Source organism: Oryzias latipes, chromosome 13, assembly GCF_002234675.1.
Source record: "Oryzias latipes chromosome 13, ASM223467v1".
NCBI classification, from domain to species: Eukaryota; Metazoa; Chordata; class Actinopteri; order Beloniformes; family Adrianichthyidae; genus Oryzias; species Oryzias latipes.
The window spans coordinates 1,605,495-1,632,948 of NC_019871.2; the positions used below are offsets into that span (position 1 = coordinate 1,605,495).

Consider the following 27,454-nt stretch of genomic DNA (forward strand, 5'->3'; position numbering starts at 1 on the left):
TTGGTTGGAGGGGGCTGAACCACCGTTTATTGTATGGACTGACCATAAAAACTTGGCTTATCTGCGTGCAGCTAAAAGGCTAAACTCCAGACAAGCACGCTGGTGTCTGTTTTTTGACAGGTTTAAGTTCACCATCACCTACCGCCCGGGCAGTAAGAACGGCAAACCAGACGCCTTGTCCCGCCAATATTGCACCTCGGACGACAACACCACTCTCCCCATTATTCCGGACTCCTTCTTTGTGGGCAACCTCACTTGGGACGTAGAAAACCAACTACTACAGGTCCAAGGTGAGAAACCTGACTGTTGCCTGTCCCCCCGGCACTCTGTTTGTTCCTGACAGACTCAGGTCCGATGTCATCACCTGGGGTCACTGCTCCAGGATCGCCTGCCATGGTGGTGTTCGTCGGACTCTCACACTCCTCAGACGCCGGTTCTACTGGCCCTCCATGGACGCGGATGTACGTCAATACATCGCCGCCTGTACCACCTGCGCCAGGGCTAAGTCCTCCAACTCGCCTCCGGCCGGTCATCTCCAGCCTCTGCCTACGCCTCATCGACCCTGGTCCCACATCGCTATGGATTTCGTCACAGGCCTTCCTCCTTCTCACGGGGTTTACGGTTATACTCACTGTTATTGACCGATTCTCCAAAGCTGCTCAGTTTATCCCCTTAGAGCAACTCCCTTCTGCCACTGAAACTACCAACATCCTCGTGAACCATGTCTTCCGTCATCACGGCATCCCCTCCGATATTGTGTCTGACCGCGGTCCACACTTCACCTCGCAGGTTTGGACGGCTTTCTGCTCCGCCCTCGGAGCCTCCACCAGTCTCACATCTGGATACCACCCGCAATCCAATGGCCAGGCAGAGAGGGCTAATCAGGAGTTGGAGGCTGCCCTCCGCTGTTTGGCGGCGCAAAACCCTGAGGACTGGTCGTACTATCTTGTCTGGGTGGAGTATGCACACAATAACCACCCATCCTCGGCTACAGGAATGTCTCCTTTTGAGGCCTCGTTGGGCTACTCTCCTCCTCTGTTCCCCTCACAGGAGCTCGATCTGGCGGTACCATCTGTCCAACTACACCTGCAGCGCTGTCAGGACGTTTGGCGCCAAGCCAGGGCCGCCCTCCTCCGGACTACAGAAGGTAACCGCCAGATCGCTAACCGGCACCGTACTGCCAGCCCTAACTATGTGCCAGGACAGCAAGTGTGGCTGTCCTCTAGGAACATCCCACTCCAGGCCACGTCCCGGAAATTGGCACCGCGTTTCATTGGCCCCTTTCCCATTGAGCGCATTATCAATCCCACCTGTGTCCGTCTGAAATTACCTGCCGCACTCAAGATCCATCAGTCATTCCATGTTTCCCAAATCAAACCTGTCCACCAAAGCCCCCTTTGCCCACACCGCCAGCCGAGTCTTGGATGTTCGGCGCCGGGGTCGTGGATACCAGTACCTGGTGGACTGTGAGGGTTATTGCACGGAGGAGCGGTCGTGGATTCCGCGCTCTTTCGTCTTGGACCCCTCCCTCATCGAGGACTTCTTCCGGGCCCATCCCGATCGCCGCCCTGTTCCGCCTGGAGGCGGTCGTTGGAGGGGGGGTACTGTCACGGTGCCCCCGGCCGGGCCCTCTTCATCAAGTCCACCTGCTGACAACGGCTGCGCCTCGTCAGCCTGATCAGGACCCAGGCTCTTAAGGAGAACCAGGACCTGTACTCGACGCTAGTTTGTTGTACTCCACGGTGCTTCACTGGCCACCTCATGTATAGTCTCGCTCTGGTTCTCGCTTCCTTGACTAACCCCTTGCTTTGTCTACTGCTCAGGATACTGCCCTCGTCTGGAACTCTAAGGCCGCACTCACCTCTCGCTGCTTCCTGTCTCGGCGTCCCTCTGGCTTCCCTCTGGACCACGGTGTTTGCCCTCAAGAACCTCCAACCATCTCCTACGTATTCTGCACTGCAAATTCTGTTTCCCAGAATTAAATCTCTTTATACTTACCATTCTGTCTGCCGAGTATCCTTCCGGGTTCCAGGATCTGGGTCTGCCACAGCCTGCTAGCCATGACAACATCAATCAGTAAAAGTTTGATTGACAGTCATCTGAAGCTCTGTTTGCACCGGGCATGTGACCCATATTCACTCACTGGTCATTACCAAATCCAAGTCTCTGATTGGTCAAAGTTTCAGCTGGTTTCAACGTGAGTTCAAAGGTCACGCGTTTTGTTCATGGAGCCTAAAAACGGTCATAGAAACTTGCATAGCTAAGCTTGAAAGTGAGAGTTTTGAACCAGAAGCCCTAAATGCACGTTTACATTGACTTTTCATTGGAAGTGGCTGCTTAAACGCGTTACTGAGGCTGATGTGAACGGAGCTTTAGGGAAGTGGACGGGTGGAGGGAAGCTCCTCCCACTTTGACAAAGCAGCAGTTTTTGCACTTCCTTGTGTGCTAGCAAGACAGCATTTGCTACAGATTGAAGGTCAGATCTTGACCTGGTTTTGTTTCCATGTTTCTCAAACAATCTTTGATTTCTTGGCTTCTTTCAGATCCTGATACTGTGAGACTGATGGGATCGAGTCGTTGTTCTGGTGAACTCCAGCTGAAAATCGGAAGAGAATGGAGGGCAGTTCTTTCTCGGCAATTTTTTTTATTACCACACATATCAGCATCTGTGTGCAAGAACCTGAAGTGTGGATCCTATATTTCATCGACAACTAAAAAACTTCCAAAAGCGAAGCCAGTTTTCCGGATGATTTCTTCCTGCTTTGATGAATTTCTACAAAATACTGAGGAATGTTTGCATGAACATGATATGGGCAGACAAACGATGGAAATCACCTGCTCAGGTAACAAACCTTCTGATGCCGACTGTATGTACGTCTCACTGTCAGTTTGTGATGCGTCATTGAGTCGATCTTAAGTCGTTTTTTTAGTAACCTGAGATGTTTTAGTCCAGAGAATTGAAATATTCCTCATTGTGAACCGTTATAAACTTGGTCTTCTCTTCTGGATCCACAGACTCTGTCAGGCTGGAGAACGGATCCAGTCGGTGTTCAGGCAGGCTGGAGGTGAAGTCCAACAACTGGTGGTCCTCCGTGTGTGAAGATGACTTTGACCTGCTGGATGCAGAGGTGGTCTGTAGGGATCTGGGCTGTGGGGCTCCTTCAGTCCTCCAGGGGGCGCTCTATGGAGAAGCAGAAGCTCCCATATTGAGCAGAGAGTTTCTCTGTGAAGGTCATGAGTCTGTTCTTCTGGACTGTGGAAGCTCATGGAGGAAAACAAAAGCCTGTCCACCTGACAAAGCTGTTGGACTCACCTGCTCAGGTACAGCTGCCAGTTAGTGAATGTAGGCGTGTTTCTGTAACATGTTCAATCTCACTGGGAGCTGATGGATCAATAAGCACAGACGGAACTTTTAGTGACATTTACGCCACTATAGAAATGTCTAGAACACCTGTGCAGGTACATCAATCAGTAAAAGTTTGATTGACAGTCATCTCAAGCTCTGTTTGCACCGGGAATGTGACCCATATTCACTCACTGGTCATTACCAAATCCAAGTCTCTGATTGGTCAAAGTTTCAGCTGGTTTCAACGTGAGTTCAAAGGTCGCGTGTTTTTTTTTTTTTTTTTTTTTTTTTTAACTTGTCCTGTCCAACAACTGGGCAGTCAGATGAGAGCTGAGGGCCTCTTGGGTTGGACATATTTTACTTTAACAAGAGGGGTTATTAATCTTCAGACAAACCTAAGGTATGCCTGAATAAACCCCTTTTGTAATTGAGGCCAAACTTTATTAATTTATTATCTTTGGTGTTGGACCGGACGGAAAAGGAAAGAGGGGAAGAAGAGAGAGGGACGTTAGAGAGAGGGGGGGTAGGGGGTGATAATAGGAGGGGAAGGGGGGTAAGACCATGAAGCAGCATAAAGCAACAAGTTTACTGGTTGTTAATCATTACGGTAAGGTTCAAATGTAGTACAAAAAGGGCGGAGCCTGTCCACACACACACTCAAACGTTATAAACACACCTGTTAGTTGCAAAAATGTCCACCTGTCGACATGTACACAAAACAGATAGTGTTCACACGCATACTTATGCCTTAAATCCAACTAATGTGAAATATTTCAGTCATTCAGTCATGCAAACTGTTAGTGCAAAGGTGAGCTAACACCTGTGCCCAGGTGAGTGTTTATGTTCTTCTAAAATGGATGGTGGAACGTGAAAAGAAGGAAGTAGAGTGCCCAGCCATCCCCACCCCAAGACCCCCACCGCACCAGCAGCGGCAGCCGTAATCCCCCCAACGCCACACGGGAACCGACAGGGAACAACCGCCGCCCGGGCGACCAAGCCCGCCACCCAGGCCAGGGCCAGCAGGGCCGCCGCAAGGCCCCCAGAGCCAGGGAGCAGGGAGGCACGGAGGGAAATAGAGCGCCGCCCCAGCCCAACAAGGAAAGCAGCCCCCCCGCCGCGCCGGGAGAACCCAACGCAGGGCCCCACCGGAGAAGGACGCCCACATTCCCAGACGAGCACCCCACCACCACCCAGGAGTTCCGGGCATCCCCCCGCCCCAACCCCAGGTACGAGCCAGGACCCCCCAAGGGAGACCCGCTCCGCACTCCAGGCAGCCATCCGACCGGCCCACGGTTGGTCCAGGGAGGAGCGAGGCAGGGGCCCGCCGCCCCCGCCCAGGAGGGGGGAACTCCGGGGAAAAAAGAGGGCCCACAAGGGGTGTTGTAAATATGGCCCGACCAGGCTCGGCCACAGTTGGAAATTTGGCGGGGCCCAGCACTCAGGAGCAAGGACCAGAACCCACCCCCCAGGGACACGAACACCCCCGGCTCAGATGTAATGTGAACCCCCCCACCGCGCGGAGAGAGCACCGCCAGGCCCAGGAAGCCGGCACCCCGGGGCCGCCGTTGCAAAGGGGCCCGTACCCCCCACCAGGGAAGAGGCAGGGGACAGACGGTCCCAGGTCCCACCTTCCTTGCAAAATGTGTGTGCGTGTATGTGTGTTTGAGAGAGTGTGTGTGTGCATGTGTGTGTGTTTATGTTGGGATGTATATATTGAGGGGGGAGGGGTGTATGTACTAAGGGGGGTGCAGTTAAAATTGGCGGGTAGGGCACTAAGGGGACATCTCCTGATTACTCACAGTGACGTCCCCTCACCCTCCCCACCAAGGGGCCGTAAATGTCTAAGGTGCGGTTAAAATTGGCGGGTAGGGTGCTAGGAGGACATCTGCTGCTTGCTGGCAGTGATGTCCAAGCACCCCCCCTACCAAGGGCCCTACATGTTTAAGGTGCAAATAAAACCGAAAGAGGGGGGGCCCACTCCATACGGCAACCATAGGAGGGGGGCCACTGCCTAGTAAACCCCCCCCCAAGGCTCATCGCAGGCTAAGCCCCCCACCCCCTCACCCTGTTATGAGGTTATATGAGGAAGGGGGTAAGTTGGGGACAGCTGATAGACTGTCCCCCGGTGGTCAAACAGCCATCCCCCGCCCCCCCCCAACAAGGGGGCCAGGCCCACCCAGCCCAGGGGCCCCACCCCCGGAGGCGCCGACACCCCAGGCCCAGCACCACCCCCCCCACACAGAGAGAGAGGAGCCAGAAAGCGTTGGCCCCCCCCAGAGCAAGCCCAGGCCCCCACCCCCAAACGCCGGCCCTAGAAGAGCTCTGGTCAGGCCTCGACGGGACCGAGGCAGCCAACCGGCCGGGGAAACCGCCGATGGCCTCAGCGGAGACCCCGACCCGTCAACCCCCCCTGCCCCGTACCAATAGTGCTGATCATGTCCCATTTTGCTGCAACACTCTGTAATTCTAGAATTTACTGATCCAGATCAGCACCAAGTGTGTCAGGAAAGATGAAAACCTTCAGAAAATAGACTGACTGGGCCTAAGAACTTTATTTTGATAGTGAACAGGAAGTTGTGGGTTCAGATACCAACAAATTCTCCTTTTTTCATTACGTTTAACAAACACTATGATCACTCCAGACACCCAGGTTTTGTTTGATATAAGAAACGTTCAGTCCCCGTAGATGCACAAAGGCCATTGGGAGATTAATAAAAACATTAGGATTATTTTTCCAAGAAAAAGTTCCAATTCCTGAAGAATCAAATGTCCAATATGACTCAGCAGAAATCCTCTGTTTCAGTCTCTGTGGTGGGTTTGATGATCCGTTGGGTTGTCGTCTCGGTGGGTTTGATTGCGATGATCCTCGTCACCTGCTTCTACGCCACGGTACTGAACACACAACCTGCACGGCAAATACAGGACCTGAAGTATTTTATAGTGATGGTGAATTGTTGTCTTTTAGAAAAGCAGACGGAGAACAGGAGAGGAACCGAGACGTTCCTGATGGTTCTGGTTCTGGAGGCTGTACAGAGGAGAGGACTGCAGTGTGAAGGAAAGAATGAACAGTCCAGGCTGCAGCTGTAGAACTCTGCATTACATTACCAATAGATTCAATAAACATCAATATTAACATTTGACCCCAAACAATATTAAAGATTAAACTAATGAGTAAAGTAGCTCATTTATAGAAAATGTCATTGTCATTATTGCTCATGTAATCCTAATTTTCTACAAAGAGAATGAGGTGAGCGTTGGATGCAGATGTTGTACAAAAGCTGTGAAGTAAAAAGCGCTTTCATCCACCAGATTCATGCTTTAAAAGTTGGAGCAAATTATTTTGGAGTGATACCTGCTTTATTGTTGATGAACTCACTCCAGGCTTAATGGGTCACGTTCATAAATCCTAGAAAGAAAAAGGAGAAAAAGAAAGTCAAACACAAAGGTGTAGGAGGAATACATTTGATGTTTTAAACGGACTACAAGGTTTTTACGTTATAATTAAGCTAAAATGCAAATTACAGGTCAACTGGTTGGAAACTAGCATCACGTCTGAATTCCTTCTCTAATCACTGCTTGGTGCACCATATCAGATGTTTGCATTGACTGTATATGAGAAATGGACTGAGTGGCCCCTCCCCCTCTAGTGTTGATGCCTCAATAAATCATGTGGTGCCCGCTTTGAAACAGTCCGTTTAAAACCTTTGATTGACAGAGGTTTCAGAGGTAGAGGTGAAGACTTCCAACAAGCTTGGTGAGAGTGGTTCCCATAGAAACGTTGACTTGGATCAATAACTGTTTACTGACGGCGGCGTCTGAATTGGGGAAAATGGCGGCTTCATTTTGCTGGAGGCTGTAGTAAGCTGCTTTCTGTGGGTGACATCACACTGACTCAGTCCAGTTCGTTTTTACAGTCAATGGGCGTTCATCATTGTTTGGGGGTGTCTGAATCCTTGATTCCAAATACAGTGACCTAAAAGAATCAGTGTGGACAGATGCTCACTGGATTGGGTGACCCTTGTGCTATCCTAGGCACTTTAACATTGGGAGTTGGGTCATCTAGACCCACTAAACAGTGCGCTGAACCTTTTTTCTTCAATGAGTTGTGATCTTAACTGGTGTCTATGGATTACATGAAATCTTTCCACCTTTGTCATGGTAGGGAGAACACGTCAATGGAAGGGTGGGGTCATCTAAGATAACACAAGGGTTAAAGATGTGAGGTCAGACAGACGTCCTTAGAGCTGTTGGTTGTCTGTTTCCAGATCTCCTGGTGGGAAATCGTTCTGAGCTCTTGGTGTCTGTTTTTTGATACAGTCTTTAGTTTTCAGAAATAACCTTGACAAGGCCTAACGTCTAAACTTTGGCAAACTTTGGCACCACATCAAACAATCAGGAGCTCAGTTTTGGCCCATGACGTGTTGATGATGTCATCAGTGCGCTGACACCTTAAATGTCAGTTCAGGCTCAAAGCTGAGCAGCATTAAAACAAAGATTATTGATCTGAGATTCAAAGCAAACACCTGATCACAGACGTTGACAGTCCTTCCTGTCTGTTGGGGTTTTAAACGTTGACTCCTTGACTTCCTGCTGGAGGCGATTCGATCAGTTCATCAGATAATTCCAAGCTTGTTACTCAGAAAATTCAGTCTGCTTCTCAGGCTCCAATGTCAAACATTCAATCCTGAAACAGTCATGAATTTATTTACAGTCTTAATCTGAAAACAGTATTTATGACAATCCTACCGGGAAGAAAAGTGTTTGTATTTTCACCTTATGTTGACACATTTCTTTACTTTTTGTTTTTATTTTCATAAAATCTAACAAGAAAATAAATGTGTGTATCCCTTCTGAACAGATTAATTTAATCTGGTTCATCAGGTTATAAATCATTTTGCAGAGGAGGAAGCTGTATATTAAATGATACATCTAAAATTTTTATGTAAAAATAAAGTTTATTTACAGTTCCTGGGTGATCCTTTATGTTTTTCTTTTCATTTTCTTGCATTTCAGTTCAAGTGATAACACATTTCTGTATTTCTGTATATTTCTAAAGTCAATAAAGTTTTGGATGGACTCTCTCAGAATTGTGTGGAATCTGTGCCTTTCTGAAAGACATTTACTTGCTCATGAGTTCCTCGTCAGCAGAGATCTTCATGGATCCAGGAGACGCCGTCTGAGCCTCTGGGGGGGCTTCAGCCTCCCCCTGAAACTGCAGATGTTCCTCTGGTTCCAACACAAAGGAACCTCCAAACAGCTTTTTCCAGCTGCTTGGATGTGAACAGAAAGCAACATGAAAACACGCTAGTTTACCTGCAAAAGGGTTAGCTCTGGCTGCTGACGGTGCAAAAACCACACCAAACCAAATGGACCACATGAGAAACCACCTCAATAGCCAGCTGGAAGAGGTTTTTACCATTTATGGTCAAGTTCTTCAGTCTTTGTGCTTGTGCAGTTTCCAGAGTCAAACAGACCATCAGATTCAGCATCAAATGCAGAGCTTCACATGTGCCACCGGAGCTCCTCAAGGCTCCGTTCTTGGCACACGAGAGAATAAATCCACCATGGACGTAGAAACACGCATTGCTTCAAGATTTTCTAGTGTCACCCAGAGCCAGAAGGGTTCCATCAAGATACTGGAGAATATATTATTTGTTGGAGAAAATGAAGAGAGATGAAATGAGAACAAACTCATGACTAAAGTGCCGCAGGAGTTCACTGTTTGACAGTTTCTCTTTTATTACTGATGCTCTGAGACAAGACTCTGACATTGAGCTGTTTATGTGGTTTTTCTTCTCAGTAGAAGGCCCAACTTCTCTTTCAGTGCTAAGAGTAAAAAAAGGGTTTGATTATGGATGTCTGTGCGCCCTGTCATTGAAATAATGCTGTCATAATACTGTGACCCTTTGGCATATGACTATAGTGGGGAAAGAGGAGAGCGGCGCCACCAAATGTCCAGCAGAACATCCTGAAAGCTTCCAGAAAACTCATCAGTACATTCCAGGAGCAGATTCCAACTGTGAGGTTTCAGGAACTGGATCTCTGGTAAATCCTCCAGAACTGAGAGCCCCTCTAGAACCGGGCCATTCTTCTGTAAAAGCCCGGTGAAGCAGCGCAGAACACCAGCAGGCTTGGAGGCCCGACCTGCGTCCCACATGTCCGTCCCAGCGGCATGGAGGCTTCTGCGTAACCACTGCTATTGTAGATGTCCCCCTTCAGGTGTCACTCTGGAGGTTCCAGCAGGCGCACCACGGCGAGTAGACGGGTCCAGAACCTGATCATCAATTCAATTCAATTCAATTCAATTTTATTTGTATAGCCCAAAATCACAACAACAGTCATCTCGATGGGCTTCGAAGTAAAACATGAACTCAAAAGGATCACGAATACAAAGAGTTCAATAGGAAAATACTAAAATGAACTGACAAACTGACTAAGCTATACTGGCATCCCTGCCCTTAGACCCCCCTTCGCGGTAAGGAAAAACTCCTAAAAAACCGGATTCCAGAAAAACGAAGCAACCTCAGGGGTGTCCACATGAAGGAGGGATCCTCCCCCAGGACGGATAGGCGATTTACCAGAACTCTTAGAGAAGAATTAACTTATCTAAATCTACAACTACATATATAAAGTCCAGCAGACGAGCTTCATCCAGCCGTGGTTGGGGGGACAGTCAAAGGCGCGAGTCGAGCCGGAGACAGGAACCACAGCCAGGTGTAGGAGCAGGAGCAGAGGCGAGGTACTCGGTCAGGAACAGGAGCACGGATGAACCAACTGGAGTCTGGAAGCACTCCCACTCCCCAGGAGGGGAGAGGAAAAGAGGGACAATACATGAATCGCACTGTACCAGACAGAGGCATGGAGAACTAAATGATAAATTATGATCAAGAATAGAGGAGAGGAAGCGTAGAAGTAGAAAAGAAAAGAAGGCAGAACCCCAGTGTACCATAGTTACCCCAGTTTCAACTTCTAGCAGCCTTTTAAAACAAATAGTTATTGTTATTAAGTTTAATTTAAACATATTAACATTAAGTTAAATAATCTCTGAATACTAACTAGTCTGACAATAATCCTGCCCACATAGGAATGTTTTCAGTTCAACTTTGAATGTAGAAACTGACTCGGCCTCTCTTCCATGAGCTGGGAGTTTATTCCATAAGACAGGGGCTTGGTGGCTAAACGCTCTACCTCCAACCGTACTTTTACTAATTCTAGGAACCACAAGCAGTCCTGCATTTTGCGAGCGAAGTGTTCTCATTGGATGGTAAGGGACTATGAGGTCCTTAATATAGGACGGGGCCATTCCATGTAAGGCCTTATAGGTTAACAGGAGGATCTTGAACTTGATTCTAGAATCAACTGGGAGCCAATGGAGCGAAACTACTACAGGAGTTATGTGATCTCTTCTGCTAGTTCCTGCTAACAATCTAGCTGCTGCGTTCTGAACAAGCTGGAGACTTCTTAAGGAACTATTAGGACACACTGCTAACAAGGAGTTACAGTAATCCAGCCTCGACGTAACAAATGCATGGATGAGTTTTTCAGCATCACTCTTAGAAAGAGTATTTCTGATCTTAGCAATATTCCGCAGGTGAAAAAAGGCAGTTCTGCACGCCTGAGATATGTGAGCCTTAAATGATAAATCCTGGTCAAATAAAACCCCAAGGTTTCTAACTGTGGAATTGGGGGCTATACTTATGCCATCCAGGGAGACTATCTGAGCAGACAGAGTATCTCTGAGGTTTTTAGGACCAAGTATAATGACCTCAGTTTTTTCTGGGTTCAAGAGGAGGTAATTAATTGTCATCCAGGTCTTGATGTCACTGATGCAGGCGTTCAGTTTCTCTATCTGGTCATTCTGGTCAGGCTTCATGGATAAATACAACTGCGTATCGTCGGCATAACAATGAAAATTAATGCTGTGTTTCCTGATTATGTTTCCTAGGGGTAGCATATAAAGCGTAAACAGGATCGGTCCTAAAACGGAGCCCTGTGGGACTCCATAGTTAACTCGAGTGCACTGAGAGGAATGTCCATTTACATTAACGAACTGATATCTATCGGACAGATAGGATTTAATCCACTGGAGAGCAGATCCTCTGATCCCTATGTCCTGCTCTAATCTATGGAGTAAAATGCCGTGGCCGATAGTGTCAAAGGCTGCACTGAGGTCTAACAGGACCAGAATAGAAAGTACTCCCTTTTCTGAGGCCAATAACAAGTCATTAGAGATTCTAACTAGTGCAGTTTCCGTGCTGTGGTGGGTTCTTTTTTTTTTATTTTTATTTTTATTTTTTTAACTTGTCCTGTCCAACAGCTGGGCAGCCAGATGAGAGCTGAGGGCCTTCTTGTGTTGGACATATTTTACTTTAACAAGAGGGGTTATTAATCTTCAGACAAACCAAAGGCATGACTGAACAAACCCCTTTTGTAATTGAGGCCAAACTTTATTAATTTCAATCATGTTTGAAAATCTTTAGTGTTGGACCGGACGGAAAAGGAAAGAAGGGAAGAAGAGAGAGGGATGTTAGAGAGGGGGGGGGGGGGGGGGGTTAAGAGGGTGATAATAGGAGGGGGGGGGTAAGACCATGAAGCAGCATAAAGCAACAGGTTTACTGGTTGTTTATCATTACGGTAAGGTTCAAATGTAGTACAAAAAGGGCGGGATCTGTCCACACACTCAAATGTTATCAAACACCTGCTGGCTGAAAGAAAAAAAAAAAGTCCACATCCCAGACCCCGCAGCCGAAGCGGATGACCCCCAGAGCGACCGGGGGTCCCAAGAGGGCTGTCCCGTCCCGTCCCAGAGCCAGGGAAGGGCTGATCCCAGACCCAGGTGTAGACGGGCAGCCCACCCAAGCAGGGCCCCACCCAGGCACCGGACCCGGCCCCCGACCAACGGAGCCCCCACCGCCCCCGCAAGGCACCGGAGGCCCCGAACCACGGCAGAAGGGCAAGGAGCGCCGACGACCAGGCCCCCCACCCCCAAAGTCACGGAGTTAGCCATGGGAGACCAGAGAGACTGAATTCTTTCAAAGTTACTTGAACTTTGGGCTGACATTTTTTTCCAAGATGATATGATCAAGCAGCAGATTTCTGTTTTGACTTATATTTATATTTTTCTTGTTTTTACAATTTATTAAAATAGTTTTTTTAGCAATACAAAGAGTTACGAAAATGATAGATACTAATCCTTCTTCTATATCGATGGCACTCATGTCACCAAGCACACAAAGTGACGGTGAAGCTGTGATTGAAACCTTAAGCCAGACTGATAGATCGGCACATACCTGCTGCCAGAGAGCCTGGACAGGAGTGCAGAACCACAGTGCGTGCATGTAGCTGTCGGGTAGATTACTGTCACAGTGCTGACAAATGTCTGAGTTACTGAGACCCATCTTGAACATCCTCTGTCCAGTGTAGTAAATTCTGTGAAGAGTTTTGAAATGGATTAGCTGCAGATTTGGACTTTTTGTCAGTTTAAAGGTGTTTAGACAAAGTTCTGACCAAAAACTTTCATCTGTGCTGATGCACAAATCTGCATCCCATTTTGTTGTTGGAGGGGAAATATTGTTATCTAAATTACATAAAAGTTTGTATATTTTGGAGAGAGTTTTATTCATTGAGAAATTAACCAGAGTGGTAACTACATCTGGTAGCTTTAAATCGTCTCTGTATTTAAGCTTTTTGGTAATAATTGATTTAAGTTGCTGATATTCCAAGAAGTTATTTATTCCATGTTTGTCTTGAAGTTCCTGGGGAGTTATGAATCTTCTATCAATAATTATGTGCTCTAGTTGTTTTATGCCCCCTGCTTGCCAAGCTTGGAAGTGTATCATTTTTTTGTTTATAAGGATGTCTGGGTTGTTACAGATGGGTGTCATTTTGCACGGTTGACTTGATGATTTTGATATTTTGAGAAATTCCCACCAGGCTGTTAAAGTCGTGTTTATATTAATACTTTGAAAACAGTCCTGTTTTCTAACTGTTTGGCTAATAAATGGTAGCTGTGACAGGTTGATCTTTCCACATAACGCCTGTTCCAAGTCTAACCATGAGTTGGTTTCTGGATTATTTTTTAACCATTTTAAGATGTATTGCAATCTATTTGCAAGAAAGTACTTGTATAATTAGGTAGTTCTAATCCTCCACAGCTTTTTGCAGATTTTAAAGTTTTTAGACTTATTCTTGCAGGTTTATTGTTCCATAAAAAGCTTGATATGGATGAGTCTAATGTTTTGAACCATTTTAATGGCGGTTGTGTGGGAATCATTGAGAAGAGATAATTAACTTTAGGTAAGATTTTCATTTTAACCCTGGCTACCTTGCCCATAAGGGACAGAGGCAGGTTGGTCCAGCGTGTTAGATCGTCCTGTATGTTTTTCAGTAATGGGGTGTGGTTTAGCTGCACCAGTTCTGATAGTTTGGGGGAAAAGTATATACCCAGATATTTGATATTTCCTGTTTTAACTGGAATTGTGAGTCTTTGTTCCATATTCCTGTTGAGTGGTAATAAAACAGACTTATACCAATTAATGGAATAGTCTGATATGGAGGAGAATTCATTTATGATCATTGCTGTTTCATTTACAGAATGTAAATTCCTTAAAAACAGTAATATGTCATCTGCATAGAGACTAATTTTATGATGGCTGTGTTTGGTTTTTATTCCTATAATGCTCTCATTCTGTCTTATTGCTGCAGCTAGAGGCTCAATAAATATAGCAAAAAGAGAAGGAGAGAGTGGGCAACCCTGTCTGGTTCCTCTTCCAAGAAAAAACCTGTTTGAAGTCTGTTTGTTAGTTCTAACTGATGCATTGGGGTTGTGATATAATATTTTGATCCAATTGATGAATGCTTCTCCAAACCCAAACTTATGGAGGGCAGCAATAAGGAACTTCCAGTTTACTCTGTCAAAGGCTTTTTCAGCATCCAGTGATAGTATAGTCATTTCCTGGTTTTTGATGGTGGCAAAGTCTATTATATTAACTAGTCTACGGACATTATCATCCGAGTGTCTGCCTTTGATGAATCCAGTTTGGTCGAAGTGAATCATGTGAGGAGTGATTTTTTCTATTCTCTGTGCTAGTGCTTTGCAGATAATTTTTACATCTGCATTGATTAGAGAAATAGGGCGATAGCTTGAAGGGCTAGTGGGATCTTTGTCTGGTTTTAGAAGAAGAATTATGTTGGCTGAGTTCATGTTAGGTGGCATTGATTGGCTCTCATTGATAGATGTGACCGTTTTATAAAATGTTGGTGCCAGTTGTTCCCAGAATTCTTTATAAAACTCAGCAGGAAAGCCGTCAGGCCCTGGTGCTTTACCATTGGGCATAAGTAACAGAGCTTCATGAAGTTCAGACGGCGAGAGCGGATAATCTAAGTTTGTGATTTGATCCTCATTTAGCCTGGGTAGGTTTACATTATTAAGAAATGAGTCAATACTTTGCTCTGACGGATTGATCTGCGGTGTGTACAGGTTTTTATAAAAGTTTTCAAATGCGTTATTAATTTTGATCGGGTCATGAGTGACATCTCCTGTTTGGTCCGTAATAGAGGTGATTGATGATTTTTCTCTATTAATTTTAAGCTGATTAGCCAGAAATTTGCTAGATTTATTAGTTTTCAAATCTTTCAAGTCGTAGCCTTTATATTTGAAATTGTGTTTGTTTATTAATGATGTAATTTAACTGCAGCTTTAAAATTTTCTGATCTCCCAGAGTGTGATCCTGTGCAGAAGCAGCTTAAGCAGTCTCCAGGGTTTTGATTTTATTTTCTAGTTCTAATAAATCTGCTTTCTCTTTGCGTTTTTTGTGCGTTGAATAAGAAATGATTTTCCCTCTCATGACTGCCTTTGCTGTTTCCCAAAGAAAAGCACGGTGGGATGTCTGGAGTATTGTTGAAGTCTAAGAAGGTTGCCCACTCTTTTTTAAAGAATTCAATAAATTCCTGGTCCTTTAACAGAGACGTATTAAACCTCCAGGTTGTACCAGAGGGTGTGGATTTTTCCCTAGAAATGTTTACAGAGACTGGTGCATGATCACTGATAATAATTGGATGGATATTGGAGCTTTGAATATTTTTTAAAAGAGAGTTACTGATTAATAAATAGTCTAAACGCGAGTGTGAATGGTGGACTGGAGAAAAAAAGGTGAACCCCTTAGTGTTTGGGTGACATGAGCGCCACGCGTCGCAGAGACCCAAATCATTCATGTACTGCTTTAGAATACTTGCAGATCGCCATGTACGCTGGTTTGCTGCTGTGCTGAGTCTGTCAAGTTCAGGGTCCAAAACCAGGTTGACGTCTCCTCCTATAATGATTGTGGAGTCAGAGTGAACTGAGAGTGAGGTGAAGAATCTGTGAAAGAAGGAAGAGTCGTCAACATTAGGGCCATAAACACTCGCTATACAAAAGTCCTTATTCTGAATGGATATATTAATGATTACAAATCTGCCTTCTGGGTCAGTAACTGTATCCTTATGAGTAAAATTAAGATTTTTATTAATTAAAACAGCAACTCCTCGTTGTTTGGAGTTGTAACTGGCAGAGTATATAACTGGAAATTGTAAGCAGCACATAAGGTGATTCAAAGAATTTGATAAATGGGTCTCCTGCAGTAGAGCTATATCTGCTTTTAGACCATCCAGGTGATTTAACACTTTCAGTCTCTTTGGCTCAGAGCCAAGTCCACGCACATTTCAGCTAACGATGTTAAGACTGTTCATAACTGCTCTGACTGAAAAGGTGTAAAGCTAAGTAGTGCTTGTGTACCAGTCCGTGTGCGCGTGCCCGCATTGAGAAGCGCTGTGCGCGTGAACGTTTTCTGGCTATGTGATCTGCGTGTCGCGTGCGTCCTATGAGAGCCTGTGTGAGGTGATTGCAGTATGTCGGCGTGTGTGTGCGGGATCGCATGTGCACGCCCCTGTGTGCGCTTGTGTGTGCGCGCGCCCGTTCCGTACATAATTAAATACTTACCGAGGATGAGTTGCTTCCAGGTGATTTACATATGATGAGGGGGGAGAGGTGGGGGAGAGTAAAGGAAAGATAAAAAGAGATAGAAGGGAAAACGAAAACAGCAACAAAACAACAATAGAAACATCAGTGGGACTGAGGTGAAGAAGAAAAAAAAGACTGTTTTCCTGAGATCGAGGTGTGGATTATTGATGATCCAGTTTTCCGTTCATTGAAGTAAGTTTAGCGGGTTTCTTCTGGGCAGCGCAGATGTTCTCAGCGCGGATCTGAAAGCCTTCAGCACAGCCAGGGGGTGATCTCCGGGTCCCGGAACAGCCGGCCGTCCACGTAAAGTTTGTCAACGGCCACAATCGCTCTCGAACCAGCAGCAAGATGCTTCCTCCTCAGCGGGAACAGGATCTTCCTTCTGCGGAGGATTTCTGCCGGGAACTGGTCATTAACGCTGTAATGCGTGCCTCTCAGTTCCCGTCCGCGGCCCTTCACCAACTCCTTCTGTTTGAAATGTTCGAATTTAGCCACAATAGGACGCGGGCGCTGGTGGTCGGACCTTCTTCCTCCGAGGCGGTGAACCCTGTGGAAAGAGATCTTCTGCACCTCCTCCTTGGGGAGCTTCAGGTGGACCTGTAAAAAGGATCTAACGGTGGCCTCGGGGTCTTCTCCTGCCTCCTCTGGAACCCCCGCGACCACTAGATTGTCCCTCATGCTCCTCGACTGAAGATCCAGGAGGGTTTCCTTGATGGATCGGTTCTCCTCGGAGAGACGAGTGGTGTCACTGTTCAGGATCTTGACGGTCTCTCTGAGGGCCTGGTTCTCCGCTGCGAGCTCCCGCACCTGCTGCTGGCTGAATTCCAGAGACTCCCGCAGACCTTGAAATTCTCTATGGAGGATCTCCAGCAAATTGAGGCGGCAATCAAAGCTGGAGAGCTTTTTGTGAATCGAATCCAGGATATCGCTCATTCCGCTGCCTGGAGAGGACACAGCCCCGGGAGAGTCCTCAGGCCGTTCACGCTTGGCGGAGGGGGTGGTGGTGGCGGTTCTGGGCTTCACCATGTTGCAGGTATTAAAACACTCGTCAATGAATTTCTCCAGGTCCTCCAGGCTGACAGAAGCTTAATACTCTTAACAGGTTATGTTAGTTTGCAGGAAATATTTTAATATGGCGGAAAAATGAAACAAGATCGAAAATGTTTGTTCAAATGCTTACGCGCCGCCAAGTCGACTCACCACACTCGTCTCGCTGGGTCTCGCGATACTACAGCATCACGTTCCCCCTCATCCCATCATTAACTATTTTTAACAAGCAGAATTCCCAGAATTCTTTATAAAACTCAGCAGGAAAGCCGTCAGGCCCTGGGGCCTCATTTAAAAAACTTTGCGTAGGATTTGCGTCAGAAGTGGCGCACGGATGAAACATACGACGTGCGTACGCACCGAAATATTCGGATTTATAAAACCGTGCGCACGCACATCCTACGCATCTTTCCCTTAATAAATCACAACCAATTCTAAATGCTGCGCAGCTTTTGCGGCCTCATGACACGCCCATAGTTGCCCATAAATAGTCTGTGAAACGCCCACAAATTAATATTCATTGATAGCGAAACCATGGCAAACACAGAGAGGAAATGAAAAAAACGTAACTTCACTCAATGTGAAGTAGAATCATCGTTGGCGAGGTGGAAAAGAGGAGAAAAGTGTTGTTTGGAGGGACAGTGTGGGCATTACTAATGCCAAAAAGGCACGTGAGCGGCAGACGCCGTTAATGCTGTAGCCTCACGACCTCGGACCGTGGTTAAATAAAAAAGAAATGGTCGGACATCAAAGTCGAGGCAAAAAAACGTCTGGCGCTGCATCGCCAGAGTGTCTCTGCCACGGGGGGGGGGGGGGGGGGGGGGGGGGGGGGGTTGATGAGAGACAAGCGGCAAGAATTGGGGAATCCCTTAGTGGTGACTGAGGCGCAGGGGGACGCCGACGCGCCAGATGCACCGGGTGACACCCCCCCCAAAAGCCCGCAGAGGTCCAACAGGACGGCTCGAGGGAGTCGGAACCGGCTCATAAGCCACTCGTCCTCGTTTGCCAGCAAGTCTTCTTGCTGTCTAAAGATGCGTTCACTCTGAATTCTTCCATTTGCCACATCTTCTAAGAGCGCAAGATCAGCCATTGTGCGTCATTACGCATTGTGATGGGGCATTTTATTTCCATCCATTTAATTACATCTGACAAGCTACAGATGTTGGTAATAATCCACGTGGAAATGGGAAATTGTTCAGCGCAAATGTAATTTCTTGTTGCTTTCTGAATGGTTGAGACATACGCCATACATTGTTTTATCAAAATTAAAACAAACTAAAGGCATATGCATGAATACCATAATTCCATAGCTTATGAAGAAATGTTTTAATATGAAAACAACTTTCCCCAGTGGACAATTAGTGCGTCTGTCCATCCGTCCGCACGCCCGCACCTATATCTGCTCCGCCAGACGGACACATTGACGGGAATATCAGTTTTGTACATTATTTCGTTCTTTTAACTATATTATTTATGAGGATGAATTGCACAACATGCCAATATTGCAGAACATATTTCACTTTTCTTTTTGCAAATAAGTGTTCATTTGAATTTCTGTTGTGATTTACGTTTGTTTTTTTTGTTAGTTTCACTGCTGATCGATCAAACGGGTGTTGGTGTAGCTGTTAATTGTCAGACTTGCTTTGTGAAGTCTTCATGTTATTTATGAGAGGCAGTATTGTCATTTTCACTTTCACGTGTTTCTTCCATCTGCCGACAGCGTCGCCGTTTCTCATTTCACCCGTTTTTGTGCGTACGCCTGGGTCAGAGCTTGCGTGAAGGACCGCACATTTTCCCGTCAAGTTTGCTTTTTATAAATCTCAACTATTGCGTAGAGAGTAGCGTACGCCTTCTTTTGTGCGTACGCAACGTTTATAAATGAGGCCCCTGATGTTTTACCATTGGGCATAAGTAACAGAGCTTCATGAAGTTCAGACAACGAGAGCGGAGAATCTAAGTTTGTGATTTGATCCTCATTTAGCCTGGGTAGGTTTACATTGAATAAGAAATGATTTTCTCTCTCATGACTGCCTTTGCTGTTTCCCAAAGAACGCACGGTGGGATGTCTGGAGTATTGTTGAAGTCTAAGAAGGTTGCCCACTCTTTTTTAAAGAATTCAAGAAATTCCTGGTCCTTTAACAGAGACGTATTAAACCTCCAGGTTGTACCAGAGGGTGTGGATTTTTCCCTAAAAATGTTTACAGAGACTGGTGCATGATCACTGATAATAATTGGATGGATATTGGAGCTTTGAATATTTTTTAAAAGAGAGTTACTGATTAATAAATAGTCTAAACGGGAGTGTGAATGGTGAACTGGAGAAAAAAAGGTGAACCCCTTAGTGTTTGGGTGACATGAGCGCCACGCGTCGCAGAGACCCAGATCATTCATGTACTGCTTTAGAATACTTGCAGACCGCCATGTACGCTGGTTTGCTGCTGTGCTGAGTCTGTCAAGTTCAGGGGCCAAAACAAGGTTGAAGTCTCCTCCTATAATGATTGTGGAGTCAGAGTGAACTGAGAGTGAGGTGAAGAATCTGTGAAAGAAGGAAGAGTCGTCAACATTCGGGCCATAGATACTGGCTATGCAATACTCGTTATTCTGAATGGATATATTAATAATTACAAATCTACCTTCTGGGTCAGTAACTGTATCCTTATGAGTAAATGTAACGTTTTTATTAATTAAAACAGCAACTCCTCTTTGCTTGGAGTTATAACTAGAAGAGTACATGACTGGAAATCATGAGCAGCACAGGAGTTGGTGAGATGATTTACATAAATGGGTCTCCTGCAGTAAAGCTATATCTGCTTTCAGATCATTCAGGTGAGATAACACTTTCAATCTCTGGCCCAGAGCATTAGCATTCCAGCTAACGATGTTAAGACTGTTCATAACTGCTCTAACTGGGAGAGTGCAAGGCTAAATAGTGCGTGTGCCAGTCCATGTGCGCGTGCCCGCTGTGCGTGTCTGCTGCACCGAGAACGTTTCCTGGCTGTGAGCTGCATGTTGCGTGTGTCCTGTGTGAGCCTAAAGGAGATTTTTGCAGTTTATCAACGTGTGTGTGCGGGATCGCGTGTGCATGCCCTTGTGCGCGCTAGTATGCGCGCGTGCCCGTTCCGTGCATAAAAAAAAGCTCACCTTGGTTGCGTTGCCTTTACCTGATTCACATACGAGGAAAGGGGAGGGGGGGGGCAAGAGAAAAGAGAGAGGAAAAGAGAAAAGAGAAAAAACAAAAACAACGAAACAACAACAGAAACATGAATGTGAGAGAAAGAAAAGACAGTTTTCCTGAGAGGTGTGGATTATTGATGATCCGATTATTTCCTATTCATTTAAAAAAGTTTGCGGGTTTCTTCTGGGCGGCGCAGATGTCAGTGCGCCTCTGAAAGCCTTCAGCACAGCCAGGGTGTTACCTCTGGGTCCCGGAACAGCTTGCCGTTCACAAAAAGTTGTTTTTTTTTGGTTTTTTTTGTAACCCTTGTGCTATCCTAGGCACTTTGACATTGGGAGATGGGTCATCTAGACCCATTAGACAGTGCTCTGAACCTTTTTTCTTCAATGATTAGTGATCTTCACTGGTGTCCATGGATTACATGAAATTTTTCCACCTTTATCCACCTTTGTCATGGTAGGAATAACACGTTAATGTAAGGGTGGGGTCATCTAAGATAGCACAAGGGTTAATAACTTGTCCTGTCCAACAGCTAAGCAGGCAGATGAGAGCTGAGGGCCTCTTGTGTTGGACATATTTTACTTTAACAAGAGGGGTTATTAATCTTCAGACAAACCAAAGGTATGACTGAATAAACCCCTTTTGTAATTGAGGCCAAACTTTATTAATTTCAACCATGATTGAAAATCTTTGGTGTTGGACCGGACGGAAAAGGAAAGAAGGGAAGAAGAGGGAGGGATGTCAGGGGGGGGGGGGGGGTGATGGTGAGAGGGGGGGGTAAGACCATGAAGCAGCATAGAGCAGACAGGTTTACTGGTTGTTTATCATTACGGTACAGTTCAAATGTAGTACAAAAAGGGCGGGGCCTGTTCACACACACTCAAATATTATCAACTCCTGCTAGCTGCAAAAAATGTTCACATGTAAACATGTACACAAAACAGATAGTGTTCACGAACGCATACCTATGCCTTTAAACCAACTAGTGTGAAATCTTTCATTCATTCAATCATGCAAACTATAAGTGCAAAGGTGAGCTAACACCTGTGCTCAGGTGAGTGTTTATGTTCTTCTAAAATGGATGGTGGAATGTGAAAAGAAGGAGGAGGAGCGCCCAGCCACCCCCACACCCATACCCCCGCCACAGCAGCAGTGGCAGCTGGAATTCCCCCAACGCCACACGGGAACAGGCAGGGAACAACTGCCCCCCGGGCGACCAAGACCGCCACCCAGGCCAGGGCCAGCAGAACCGCCGCGAGGCCCCCAGAGCCAGAGAGCAGGGAGGCGCGGAGGGAAAGAGAGCGCCGCCCCAGCCCAGCCAGGAAAGCAGCCCCCCCGCAGCGCCGGGAGAGCCCAACGCAAGGCCCCACCGGAGAAGGACGCCCACAGCCCCAGACGAGCACCCCACCACCACCCAGGAGTTCCGGGCATCCCCCCGCCCCAACCCCAGGTACGAGCCAGGACCCCCCAAGGCAGACCCGCTCCGCACTCCAGGCAGCCACCCACCCGGCCCACGGTTGGTCCAGGGAGGAGCAAGGCAGGGGCCCGCCGCCCCTGCCCAGGAGGGGGGAACCCTGGGGAAAAAAGGGTGGCCCACAAGGGGTGTTATAAATATGGCCCGACCAGGCTCGGCCATGTTGGAAGTTTGGCGGGGCCCAGCGCTCAGGGGCAAGGACCAGGACCCACCCTCCAGGGACACGAACACCCCCGGCTCAGGTATAATATGAACTCCCCCACCGTGCGGAGAGAGCACCGCCGGGCCCAGGGAGCCGGCACCCAAGGGACACGGCCGCCATCGCCAAGAGGCCCGCACCCCCCGTCAGGGAAGGGGTAGGGGACAGATGGACCCAGGTCCCACCTTCCTTGCAAAATGTGTGTGCGTGTATGTGTGTTTGAGAGGGTGTGTGTGTGCATGTGTGTGTGTTTATGTTTGAATGTATATATTGAAGGAGGAGGGGTGTGTGTACTAGGGGGGGTGCAGTTAAAATTGGCGAGTAGGGCACTAAGGGGACATCTCGTTCACAAAAAGTTTATCCACGGAAACCACGACCGGGTTCCAGCAGAGAGATGCTTCGTCCTCAGCGGGAAGAGGAGGTGTGGTGGGGTCTAAACCCCGACTGAAAGTCTTCAAAGTGGCTGTTGTCCTGTAGGTGGCAGTAAAGCTGCTTAACTACAACTATTTCTAGGATTTTAGAAATAAAGGGCAGGTTTGATATCGGTCTATAGTTGGCCAAGATGCTAGGATCCAAACTGGGCTTTTTCAGAAGAGGTTTAACAACTGCATATTTAAAAGACTGTGGCACGTAATCCGTTCCCAGAGAGGCATTTATCATTGTTAATATGGGATCATTAATTAGGGGAAAAGTTTCTTTAAAAAGTCTAGTGGGAATTGGGTCTAACAGACACGTTGAGGATTTGGAGGACGTAATAATTGATGTTATTTACACTTGATCCACAATAGTGAAGCAGTCTAATGTTACAGAGGTTTCTATGGATGCCTCCATTTCTACCGCTTCAGCCTGTTCTGGGCTGATAATAGGAATAACTTGATTTAACTTATGTCTAATATTTGAGATTTTACTATGGAAAAATGTAAGAAAATCATCAGAGCTGAGAGAAACAGGAACACGTGGTTCTACTGAGCTCTGACTGCCAGTTAATTTAGCTATAGTGCTAAAAAGAAATCTTGGATTATTTCCATTCTCTGATATTAAGGTTGAATAGTACTGGCTTCTAGCTCTACGCAGAGCTTTTTTATAATTTAATAGGCTATGTTTCCAGATATCCAGAGACTGCTCTGAACCGGAGCAGCGCCATTCTCTTTCCAGCTTACGGGTTTCTTGTTTAAGAGAAAGAGTTTCAGCGTTAAACCACGGTGCTACTCGGTTTTGTCTGACGAACTTAGGTTTCAGGGGGGCAACAACATCGAGTGTACTCCTGAGGGCTTGTAAGGCATCATTAACAAAGTGGTCATTTATACTAGGACTGATGCTATGGGAGCTGGACTCAGAGTATTTTCTCAGAATATCACTAAGTACTGGCTGAACTGTGTGTTTAAACTCAGACACAGAACGGTCAGTTAAGGTTCTTCTAAGCTGTTTCTTATTCACTGGGGCAGAAGGATGTTCCAGTGTAAACTGGAAGGTAATCAGAAAGTGATCAGAAATGATGGGGTTAAGAGGAAGGACACTCAGCTGGCTGATCTCTATCCCATGGGTTAGAACAAGGTCCAGGGTGTGCTTATGACAGTGAGTGGGTTCATTCACACTTTGGGTGAAACCAACATCATCTAATAAAGCTGCAAAAGCCTTTCCTAGACAGTCACTGGGGTCATCAACATGAATATTAAAATCCCCTAAGATTATAGTTTGATCAGAATCTAAGACAATAGTCGATAGGAAGTCGGAAAACTCAGTTAAAAATTCTGAGTATGGGCCGGGGGGGGCGATAAATAATTATGAGTAAAACAGGTTTTGGAGTTTTCCTGTTTGGGTGATTTATAGATAATATGATGTTTTCAAATGAATTATAAGCATTTTTAACTTTAGGGCTGAGAAGTAAGCTAGACTGTGATATTACTGCCAAACCACCTCCTTTCCCTGAAATCCTGGATTTCTGATAGTTAGCATAAGTGGGGGGGGGGTTGCTTCATTCAATCTAACATAGTCATCCTGTTGGAGCCAAGTTTCTGTTAAGGCTAAAAGACTAAGGTTGTTATCAATGATTAACTCGTTGACTAAGAGGGACTTGGAGGAAATGGATCGAATGTTTAATAAACCGCATTTAATTACATCATAATTCTGCTTGTGAGAACTGCTGTCTGTCACTGTAAGGTTTCTATGACGCGCTCCTTTCATTTGTCTTTCAGCACATACACTACATACGCTACATCAGAACGGGGTGGACGGCCGCATGTCCACCTGCAGATGCAAAAGACGCAGAGATGCATCGGTTTAGATGCAATACTATCAGATTTACACAATTCACGTTTCAAAAACAACTAAACATCTTTAATCCACTGATGACACAGATCAGGGGGGCAACTACCTAATTTCATAAGGGAGGCCACATTAAATATGCCCCCCCCCACAAACACACAGACATTAATGCACACAATAAAACATCCCATCCACCCCTCCTAAAGCTATCTTAACCCCCCCACAACACCTTTATTGTTTGAATGTAAATGTACATTTTTTCATCTTTTTCTAACTTCTTGAAGGATTCTGGTTCTTCATTTTTGTTTTGTGCTGTTAGTTTTTATGTTTTGTTCTCTGTCTTCTGTTTTGCAGATTAGGATTCAGATGAATAAACATTCTGGAAAATTTTTGACTTTCTAACGAGGTCTGCTGATTTTAGCAAACATCAGAAACAGATGAAGCTCAAATGTTGCATTTATGTTTCAGTAACATTCAAATCAAATCAACCTCCTTCTGGAAAACCTGCTCTCCTTTTAAAGAGAACATGACCTAAATTATTTAAAAAATATGGTGTAAAGTGGAATTTGGAAGCAAAGACAGCAGAGTTTTTGTGGCAAAGAAGCACCATGAGATGAAGGAGCATCCAAACGGTGGAAGTGGAGGTCGTGTCGAGAGGAACTGAGAAAAAGTGGACGTTCACATCGGTCATTTCTTTTGCAGCCTATTTTTTTTTTTTACCCCAATTCATTTATCCAACCATCATAGATGTGAGGCGATGTTCATAGTTATTTGTTTGACACAAAAAGTGTTGCCACATCTGGGGACATGGAAACACTTTTGCCACAAAGGCAATTAAAAAAAAACACATTTCCCCCATGAGGGTAAAATTCAGCCAAGCTCTCTTTTAACCCAAAGATTCTTTAAAAACTTGATCTCTGAATCTTCATCAGGAAACAGGATCCTTGATAACAGATCTGCAAAATGGTTCAACAGGAAACTCTTCTGACTAGATATGATCATCTGACATTTGTGCTGCAGCAGCTGAGCTGCTCTGCAGCTTGACTTTTCTATAGGTTTAAATTCTGAACCTCATGGAAAAGAGTCAGAATGAGGAAGTTTTAGGAAGAGGAGGAAAAAGGGAGGTGGGGGTAAACATGGAGGACATGAGGGGATCGACATGAAGAGAGAAAACATAAAAAAAGTTGCTTATTTCCTCATATGTGAAACAGGTAAAGTCAACGCAACCACGGTGAGTATTTATTTATGCACGGAACGGGCGCGCGCGCATACTAGCGCGCATAAGAGCATGCACACGCGATCCCGCACACACACGTTGATAAACTGCAAAAACCTCACTTAGGCTCACACAGGACGCACGTAACACGCAGCTCACAGCCAAGACATGTCCACCCACAACGCACAGCGCTTGTCAGTGTAGCAGGTACGCACAGCGGGCACGCGCACACGGACGGGCACACGCACTATTTAGCCTTGCACTCTCCCGGTTAGAACAGCTATGAACAGTCTTAACATCGTTAGCTGGAATGTGCGTGGACTTGGCTCTGGGCCAAAGAGCTTGAAAGTGTTAAATCACCTGAATGATCTTAAAGCAGATATAGCTCTGCTGCAGGAGACCCATTTATCATTATCAGCTGGTCATCTCCTGTGCTGTTCCCAGTATCCAGCTATGTATTCTGCCAGTTTCAACTCCAAACAAAGAGGGGTTGCAGTTTTGATTAATAAAAATGTTACATTTACTCATAAGGATACAGTTACTGACCCAGAAGGCAGATTTGTAATCATTAATATATCCATTCAGAATAAGGACTTTTGCATCGCCAGTATCTATGGTCCTAATGTTGACGACTCTTCCTTCTTTCACAGATTCTTCACCTCACTCTCAGCTCACTCTGACTCCACAATCATTATAGGAGGAGACGTCAACCTTGTTTTGGACCCTGAACTTGACAGACTCAGCACAGCAGCAAACCAGCGTACATGGCAGTCTGCAAGTATTCTAAAGCAGTACATGAATGATCTGGGTCTCTGCGACGCTTGGCGCTCATGTCATCCAAACACTAAGGGGTTCACCTTTTTTTCTCCAGTTCACCATTCACAATCTCGTTTAGATTATTTATTAGTCAGTAACTCCCTTTTGAAAGAAATTAAAAGTTCCAACATTCATCCAATTATTATCAGTGACCATGCACCAGTTTCTGTTACTATTTCAAGGGAAGTACCCACACCCTCGGGTTCAATCTGGAGGTTTAATACATCTCTGTTAAAAGACCAGGAATTTATTGAATTCTTTAAAAAAGAGTGGGCAACCTTCTTAGAATTCAACAATACTTCTAAAATATCACCAAGTGTTCTTTGGGAAGCAGCAAAAGCAGTCATGAGAGGGAAAATCATCTCTTATTCAACGCATAAAAAACGCAAAGAGAAAGCAGATTTATTAGAATTAGGAAATAAAATAAAAACTCTGGAGACTGCTTATGCTGCTTCTGCACAGGAACACATACTGGGCGACCTGAAAAATTTAAAGCTGCAGTTTAATGACATCATCAATAAACAAACACAATTCCAGATACAAAGGCTTCGACTGGAAAGATATGAAAACTCAAATAAATCTGGCAAATTTCTAGCTAATCAGCTTAAAATTAATAAGGAAAAATCAACAATCACTTCTATTATGGACCAAACAGGGAATGTCACCCATGACCCGGTCAAAATTAATAATGCGTTTAAAGACTTTTATCAAAACTTATACAATCCACAGATCAATCCATCAGAACAAAGCATCAACTCATTTCTTAACAATATAAACCTGCCCAAGTTAAACGAAGATCAAATCACAAATTTAGACTCTCCGCTCTCGTTGTCTGAGCTTCATGAAGCTCTGTTACTTATTCCTAACAGCAAAGCACCAGGGCCTGACGGCTTTCCTGCAGAGTTTTATAAGGAATTCT

The 27,454-nt window shown here is 45.7% G+C and overlaps 1 protein-coding gene across 1 annotated transcript in view; it reads left to right on the forward strand.

Annotated features, from left to right (window-relative positions):
• The window catches only part of LOC111948407 (antigen WC1.1-like), a 74,222-nt gene that overhangs the window by 21,282 nt on the left and 25,486 nt on the right, over positions 1–27,454 (forward strand). Inside the window, exon 2 of the mRNA XM_023961319.1 lies at positions 3,016–3,321. The gene's annotated coding sequence lies outside the window, so the exon portion shown is untranslated. The remainder of the gene's footprint in view (positions 1–3,015; positions 3,322–27,454) is intronic.